General features: G+C 47.2%; 1 pseudogene; it reads right to left on the bottom strand.

The window, feature by feature from the left end:
• Nucleotides 1-1,274: 1,274 nt before the first annotated feature.
• LOC140206228 (uncharacterized) lies at nt 1,275-6,043 on the bottom strand (annotated as a pseudogene).
• Nucleotides 6,044-9,338: the final 3,295 nt, after the last annotated feature.

The following is a 9,338-nucleotide window of genomic DNA, read 5'->3' on the forward strand; positions in this document are numbered from 1 at the left end:
AGGAACTCAGCAGCCAGGCAGCATCTATGGAACTGATGCCTCTGAATTTGGAAATATATTGTATCCTGCATTATGCTTCCCTCTGATGGGCTCCTCAGATCACTACATATCTTCACCACCAGATATTTGAACTGTCTGTGAATATGACTCCATTGTCCTCTTTTGCACAATTTATGTATTTAGGCATTTTGTAATTTGCACTGTACACCAAGCTAAAAGCAACAAATCTCAGAACATAGAAGTAATTGACGTTAAACTGAGCTAAGACACAGATTGATGAAGTGTTTACTTTGATGAAGGATTTGTGTATGGGAGTGTTAAACACAACGACATTTTGGTTCTGTGTTGGTCAGTTCACCAGCACTTGGATGCCACCGGCCCTCGAAAGTGGAGGAGCAGGTGCTTGAGAAGAGAGCTCACCAGTCCGAGCAAAAACAACCTGAGCACGTGTTCAGTGTGGGGAAGATATTGAGATGAACCAATCTGGAGACAAACCTTGTAAATAGTCTTCAATTTATTGAATGAGTTTGCAAACTTCCTTTCTAATACCAACATTTTTGTTGTCCATTCTCATCATCATCACTGGCTGCATCACCGTCTGGTATGGGAGGGAGAGGGGCTACTGTACAGGATCAAAATAAGCTGCAGAAAGTGTAAAGTTAGTCAGCTCCATCACGGGGACTAAACGCTGTAGTATCCAGGACATCTTTAAGGAGCAATGCCCCCAGAAGTCAGCATTCATCATTAGGTATCCCCATCACCCAAGGACATGCCCTGTTCTCATTGCTGCCATCAGCTAGGAGGTATGGAGGCCTGGAGGCACACACTCAATGATTCAAGAACAGCTTCTTCCCCTCTGACATCTGGTTTCTGAATGGACATTGAATCCATGAACACTACCTCACTACCTGTCATTTCTTTCACCACTTATTTAATTATTTAATATACACTTAACTGTAATTCAGTTTTTTTCTCTGTTATTATGAATTTCATTGTACTGTTGCCGCAAAGACAGATTTTGTAACAGTGACACGAGGGCTATATGGTAGGATAATACTAGGCAGTCTCTAGAGTAGGACACATGGTCAGCACAACACTGTGGGCCAAAGGGCCTGTAATGTGCTGTAGATTTCTATGATTCTATATCTGTCCAATTTAGCAGCCATGTTTTATCTCAGGATTGCTACTGCAGTTGTAGATGTAGAATATACCTACTGGTGCTACTTGGACACGTCTTCAGTGATGAACCCAGGGTCGTAGGGTGTTTCGGGTCTTTACTCATGAGACACCCTCGCCTGGTCGACCCAGGGGTTGGGGGGAATATCAGCCCCTGACTCGTGTCCAAGTAGCGCACTAATCCACGGAGCACCCCTTCGGATCCACAGCCACCACAAGGCCTTTTCAGCAGCCTCCAGAATGTTCTTGGTGGCTCTTCTGCACTGTGTCCTCTAACTCCAAGGAGTTTTAGAGTCTGCTGTAATGAATGGCCAGCAAAGCCCCAGCACCCAACTTCGACTGGCTCACAGCAAGCTCTCCAGCCATTGTTCCAACATTCTGCAACAAGATCTGTGTATCTAGCCCCCTTGCGCTCATTGGCCTCTTCAATCCGGTCTTCCCAGGGAACAGTAAGTTCCAGCAGGACCACTCGCTTTGTAGACTCCGATATTAACACCATGTCCGGGCGGGGCGGAGTGGTTGCGATGTTCTCTGGGAACTTGAGCTGCGTCCCTAGATCGACGTGGAGCTGCCAGTCTCGTGCAGTGGCAAGAAGCCCTCCCGAGGAGCTAGGCCGATGTTGAGCCTTCTCCCCCGCTCTGATAAAGGTGATGGACTGTTTGGGAGTGTGCTGATTTTTGCTGTCTTGAATCGCTGTGCTGATTACGTCCACCTTAGACCTTAGGACTTGGTCATGGTGCCAACGGTATCACCCTTCCCCAACACCTTCGGGCAGCAACTTAGGATATGCTACAAGGTGCCCCTCCTCTGGCACAGTTGGCATGCTGGAGTGTTTGCCATGCCCCACCTGTGCAGGTTGGCCGGGCTTGGGAGAACGTCAGAGACTGACTGGATGAGAAACTTGATGTGCAATGGTTTGGCTCTCCAGAGCTCTGTCCAGGTGAACTTGCCAGGTTCCCCATGCTCCCATCTAGTCCAGGCACCTTGTTTGTACATGCCGGCCATCTTGCTGTGTCGTTCTTCCTCCACTCCTGCTCGTATCTCATCCTGAACCAGTCGACGTTTCTCCTTTCCATGGGTTTTGTCGTAGCATGGTTTGAGAAAACAGCCCAGTTCTGCCCACCCCACCACCACAACACCCACCAAAATGTTGTGCCTCAGCCGTGCCTCCGCTCTGTCGACAGCTTCCTGTGCCTGCCACTTCCTTCCGGTCTTTACACAGATTCCTGCTGAAGCGACTTTAACATCAGAGGAGTCTCGGTACATCATTACCTCCCTGGCTCGAGTGACTTTGAATTCCTCTGATAGGCCGCTGATGGGGAGCTGCAGCCTGGTGGAATGCCCAGACAGGGCAATGCAGCTTAAGGTCTGGGGGAGACCCACCCACCTCCGGAGAGACTGACTGATGGTCTTCTCCAGAGCCTCCACTGTTGACATTGGCACCTCGTAGACTAGAAGGGGCCAGAGTAGCCTTGGCAGGACTCCGTGTTGGTACATCCAGGCTTTGAATTTTCCTGGAAGCCACGGTTTATCAATCGCAGTGAGCCAGGCTGTCAGGCTCCTGGTTTGTTGAAGTGCGGCTGTGTCCTTCAGGGAACTGTCGAAGATCTTACACAGGCTCTTGACTGGTTTTTCTGTCACCATTGGAATCTGGATCCTTCCCAGGGTAAAGCAGAACCGGTCGGCCACTCTTCCCTTCTTCAGGACCAGAGACCTGGACTTGGCTGGTTTAAAGCTCATCCTTGCCCATGAGATAAGCTATTCCAGCCCTTGAAGGAGCCATCTGCACCCAGGGACGGATGTTGCCATCACCTTCAGGTCGTCCATGAGTGCTCTTATTGGGGGCTGCCGAGTACCAGATCTAGACATGGGGCCTCTACATTCCACCTCCGCTGACTTGACAATCAGGTTCATGGCCAGTGAGAAGAGTGGCACTGAGATTGTGCAGCCAGTGATTGTGCCCTTCTCCAGCTGATGCCAGGCGAATGTTAATGACCCTGAGGAGACTCTCAACCTGAAGCTGCTGTAATTGTCCAAGATGAGGTTTCGGATCATCTCTGGAACATGGTGTCTTGTCAGTGCTGTTTCAACGATCCATAGGTGTTGGTTATGTCTAGCCAGAGTGCTGCAAGGTCTCCTCTGTTCTCCCTTGCCTCCTGGATCAGCTGGGTCACCACTCCTGTGTGCTCTAGGCATCCAGGTACTCCTGGGACTCCCCCTTCTGTACTGAGGTGTCTATGTGTCCATTCTTCAAGAGGAACTCCGTTAAACGTTGGGTCACAATCTTGAAAAAGATCCTCCCTTCAACGCTGAACCGCGAGATAATATGAAACTGCTCGATGTTGCTTGAATCCTCTTCTTTTGGTATCCAGACACCCTCTGCGTGCCTCCATTGAGCAGCGACCTTTCCTCTCCTCCAGATCACCTTTAAGATCTTCCAGAGTCGTACAAGGAGCCTTGGGCACTGCTTGTAGACTGTGTAAGGCACTCCGCTGGGGCCAGGGGCGAACTTGCTCTTGCTGCTTTGAATGCTTCTTTGACCTCCTTCAGGGTGGGCTCAGAGACGTTGAATTGGGTCACCGGTTCTGGAGGTGTCACCAGTGGGCAGAGGTCCTGCTCTCTCGAGGTGTCACTGAAAGTAATACTGAGATGTTGGTTTATCTCCTCTACAGAACAAGTGAGGTGGCCACTTCACTTCTGACATAGTATCCTCTTGGTAAAGCCGAAGGGATTGGTAATGAAACCGCTGCGCTTTCAGGCCCTCTCCTTGCCCTTCTTTCGGTGCCACTCAGCCCGCCTGAGTGTGATGAGCCTCTTCCTGATGATATCTGTGAGGTCTGACAGGGCAGTTTTCTCCTCCTCCTTGGCCAACTTACATTGGCGCTTTAGAGATTTGAGTTCAGCTCTTCAGAAACCACCGGTTTGGTCTCGCTGGATTACTTGTTCCATACTTTTCCTTGACGCCAAACCATTCTGAGCCTATGCTCATTATGCTCACATAGTCCGGAGCCTCTGGTCAGCATTGCCCTTCGATATCGCCTCCAGAATCTTGTCTACATCCTCAACTAACTGGAGCTACTCCTTCTTGTTAGTAGCGGGCCACTTCACCTGACGCTGTTCCAACTTCCTGCTCACTGGGGGGACTTGTGTTGCTTGGAGGTTCCGGGCACTGTGGGGTGACTCCAGGCCTGGCTCCTCCTCTGTCTGACCAGGTTCTGTAGTCAGCATCACAGAGCTTGTAGTACTAGCTACGGCTCCTGTACGTTGCTTCACTTGTTCCCTCCTCAAGTAGGCCACCTTTGTGTGGTGGATCTTCAGACCTCTCAGGTTTTTGCACACATTGGAGGATCAATGGTGATCAACCTGATGAAATGAAACAAGTACCACAGTTGATTCTTTTCCATCTTTATTAGTAGCAAGCTACGAGAAAACCTTCCTTCTGCACCCACAGAGAGTCAGCCACAGAAGTCTCTCTGTCTAAGCAGAGGGGTGCAGAGTTTTTTATACTATCTTTGTCACGAAAGTCTAGCAACAGTGATAGTCTGAGACAAAGGCCACTTAATTACCTAAAACAGAGGTAAATGTACTTGACAAAGAATACTTAATCACATCAGGCAGAGGTAAACAGAGAGCAGAGTATAATTAATTCTCACATCCTGCATGTCCTTGTCTGGGCACTCAGCTTTTACATGTTAGTAAGACAGATTGATCCTTTAACATCTCAATACAAAAGAAGAGTCAGATCAATGGATATTCTGGCTACTCAAATAGAGCAGAATTTAATAATTTAGATAAGAGACTCTACTGAAATTAGGAAAGGAACGTAAGGAATGCCCTGCCTTATCTCCACCTTTTGTTGAAACCAAAAAGGTGTGAAAGGTCATGTGAAAACCAGAATACACAGACTCAACCTTAACCATTATTTACAGGAATCTGAGAATCCCTTTAAAACTTTATCAGCCACAGATACAGACTACGCTCGTAGTCAATTGTCCATTTGCTTGAGTCATTGCCAATAGGTCCGTCCGATTGGGATGGTCATCCTTCCCCTCCCCCCCCACCTCGGGCATCCCTGGGGGTATGTTTCAGGAGGGTTCTTCGTAGCTTGTTTGGAACTGGCTGGACAAATGCTTACAAGTAGCAACTATAGCAAGTTTGGTATTTACCAAAGCAGCGCATTCTTGGAATCCAAGTTTAGTTTTAAATTTCATCTCTCTCTTTTGTCTTAGTTACATTTGGCTCAGGCTTCCTGATGATGTTTTATGCCATCTTTCAATCTGATTGCCCTGAGCTTATCCCAATTCTAGCACTCCACTAATAATCATACATGGAGGTTTAGGTGTAAATCTAAATAGTTACATGCTACATCCACAAACACTTTCTGCAGATTTCAACTATCATGGGCATAGCCTCCCCACCCTAGAGGACACCTTCAAAAGGCGATGCCTCAAGAAGGTGGAATCTATATTTAGGAAATTCACCATTCAGATATGCTCTTTTCTCATTATTACTATCAGGGTGGAGGTACAGAGCCTGAAGACGTACAGTCATATAACAAAGTGAGGGCCACTGAAGGAATCTCTGTGGTACACCTCTAGTCGCATGTAATCACGAAAGCAAGCCTGTAGCTTGACCCTTTCCCTCCAATACTTGGATCCAATTTGCTAACTTGTCCAAGAGTTCTACCTTAGGTTAGCATCAGCCCTGAGCCGGAGAGTAATGACCAGCGGCAGGAACCTCGGTTGAACCTAAACTAGATTATATTCAGTTCTCCTTACTCTAACTCCATTTGCCAATCTTCTGTCCACTCACTCAGTCCATCCAGATACTGTTGCAGAATTTCATTATCCTTAACACAACCTGCCATTCCACATATTTATATCTCATCTGCAAATATGGAAACCTTACATAATGTTCCTTTCTCCAGGTGATTAATGTAAATAGTACACTATTACAGATAATGTAATAAATGAATACATTGCATTAGTATTGACCAAAGAAGACACAGTGGGTAGTGTGAACAATGTAGAGTATTTAATATTTTGGTAATATTTGAGCAATATTGTAAAAATTATTGATGGTTAAGCATTCTTTGTTGTTTACATAATTCATTGTGGGTTATATGTAAGAAATGCGTGAGTGGAAAATGGACATCATTATACCACCATGTCATGTGTGAGTGCCTCACTAAAGAAAACAAGTAAGTACATATCATCCTGGCTCCTATGTCTTTCATTTGATTAGCTTCTGGAGTAATAAAACATAGAAGTGGTGACGAGGAAATGTTAAAATGAACCCAGGAGGACTACCTACCATTGAAGTACTGCACATTTTCATCTTCAGAAAGGAGAAAGATGTTCGAGTTAAAAAAAATGTGCAGCACGTGTTTCTTCAGAAGGGGAGAGATACGGTCAAGTTAAAAAAAAATGGACATCTTGTCATGTTACGAGTGATGGAAATAAACACCCCACAGCCTTTGCATCACGTTCCCTTACCGCTGCAGAGGAAAATTACACCCAAATTGACATAGAGGCCTTGAGTCTGGTTTGTGGTGTAACGTGGCCTTAAGTGTTTCCAATAGCCTCCGCTACAGCCTCACACACTGCTGATGTGTTGCAAAGCTTCTTCTCAAGAACTGGTGTTCTGGAACACTCAATCAGTGATGATGGCCCACAGTTTGTGGTGGAACAGTTTCAGTCATTCCTGAAAATGAATGGAATAAGACATATTACATCTGCACTGTACCACCCAACTACAAGTGACATGGTGGAAAGGTTTGTCCAGAATGTTACAGTACACACCTGACCACGCCTGCCTCCAAGGTTTAGATGAACCGATTCTCCAGTGTTTGGATAGCTAGCGCGGTCCTTTTAAAGATTCAGGCCCGCTCCACTAATTGCCAGCCATGCTGTGGTGCCAAGATTTGGATATTTAAAGAGCACCTGAACTCAGATTCGGTGCTCAGTCATCAGCTCAACTTCGGTTTGGTCTTCGATTGCACTTAGGATTTCTGTTTCATTTGGATTCTCGTCTAGTCTGGTCAGGTTCTCATTTAGCATCTAGTTAAGAACCCTGTTCCCATCTAGGTCTCGATTCTAGTCTCAGATTCTCCAGCACTGGGGTCCTTACCGTGCTCGCCTTGGCCTCTCATCACAGCACGATTGAGCCAGCACGGACCCAGCAGGGTATCAGAGTCCCTCGTCAGCTGTGGCTAGCCATAGCGAGAAGATCTCAAGACCAGGCCTGGAGATAAACGACCTCCAGTTGGTCTTCCATCAAATGTCGATAAGAGAAAGCCTGAAACGCTCAGGTGAGGCCATTGGTCGCACTGTAGCGTCAGTCCATCCTCTGACCCCAGAGAGATTCGGCGGTGACCACGGTTCTTTCTGCAGCTTCCTCACTCAGCGCTTGTTGATTTTTGAACTCCAGCCATCCTAGTTTCCTACGGAGCGTGGAAAGAGGCCTTCATGATTTCCCTCCCAACCGGGAGAGCTCTGGTCTGAGCCACTACTGACTGGGAGCAGAGGTTTGGGATTTGCCCTGATTCAGAAGAATTCATGAAGAGGGTGTTCCATCTTCTCGCTGGAGCAAACAGATACTCGGTGCGTCTGATGAAGGTGTATCAAGGTAGTTGATCTGCTGCTGACTATGCAGCTGTTTTGGATTTTGGCCGAGGAGTATGGCTAGACTGAGGAGGCCTTGGCCACTCCATACCACTATGGACTCCGAGGTGAATTAAAGAACGCCCTTGTTTTGGGATAGTCGGTAGAGGACTTAAAAGCTCTGATTGATCAGTTCATCCATCTCGATAAATGCCTGGCAGAGCGAAAGTGGCTGACAAGGAGGCACACTTCTGCTCAGAGTAACCCGAAGTCTTCAGGAGACCCAGTCATGTCTCCAGGGGTGGACAAGCTGGCTCCAGTCAACTGAACTGTGCAAGCCCTGACCCTGTCTATTCGGAGGTGCGCAGAAACTGGAGAGGAAGGGTCTCAAATTCAGGAACAAACCAATAAGCCTGCCAAGTAAGTGCCCAAGAGTTCTGCAGACCTAGCACCCAGGCCTGAGGGTACCAGTCATCAGGTCGCATCTAAGGGAAAGGCTCCTAAATGTAGATCCTCAGAGCATAGCCCCAGGAGGACAAAGACTATTCATTGCACCTCATTGCCATCATCTAAGGATACAGATGAAGATTTTGACTCTGATTTGGTCAAGTCTCTGGAGTTGGATAAGGACTCCATTTTGGACTCTGTTTCAACAAAGGACTCTAATGAACCTGGGGAGGAGAATAGCCCAGTACCTATGGAGCCTCAGGAGTTGTCCTCACAGGGATATTCGGGGGTAGTTGCAACACCCTGTCTGTTTGAAATTCCCTCCACCTACAAGGATTTGGAACAGGTCTTCATTGTAAAGAAACTTCTGGATTCATGAACTGTTCAGGTTGTTTGGCAGTTCCTCATAGACTGGGCAGGGTCTGGACCCAAGGAACGATGCTGGGTTCCAGAAAAGGACATGCTGATCCATGATTACCATCAATGTCCTGGGCTGTCAGGAGTTGGCCCTCGGAAAGGGGATCCTGTCACGGTACGCACCCGACTGTGTCAGCCTCTGGGGTTTAGACGCTCCATTTCTCCAGAGTATGGAGAGCTGGCACAGTCCCTTTAAAGGTTCTGGCCCACTCCACCAATTGGCAGCCATGTTTTGGTGCCGTGATTCAGGTACTTAGAGCACCTGAACTTTATAGACTGTATTTGAGTTCAGAAGCATGCTATACGGAGTTAGAGATGTGATTTCATTTTCTACCAACAAAGCTAGCCCACCTCCTCTGCCTACCTGCCTGTCCTTTCAATACAATATGTATCCTTGGATGTTTAGCTCCTAACTATGATCTTCTTTCAGCCACAACTCAGCGATGCCAACAACATCATACCTGCCTATCTCTCACCGCACTACAAGATCATCTACCTTATCCTGTATGCTACATGCATTCAAATATAGCACCTTCAGTCCTGAATTCATTACTCTTCTCAGTTTTGTTCCCATGTTTCACTTCAATCCATCACACTGACAGCAATTTTGCCCTATTGTCTACCTATCCCTCTCCACAGTTTCACTCCACATTGCATCCAGTTGTATACCAAATGCTCCACCCTGAACCCTATCAC

This window comes from Mobula birostris, chromosome 12 (genome assembly GCF_030028105.1).
Source record: "Mobula birostris isolate sMobBir1 chromosome 12, sMobBir1.hap1, whole genome shotgun sequence".
NCBI lineage: Eukaryota > Metazoa > Chordata > Chondrichthyes > Myliobatiformes > Myliobatidae > Mobula > Mobula birostris.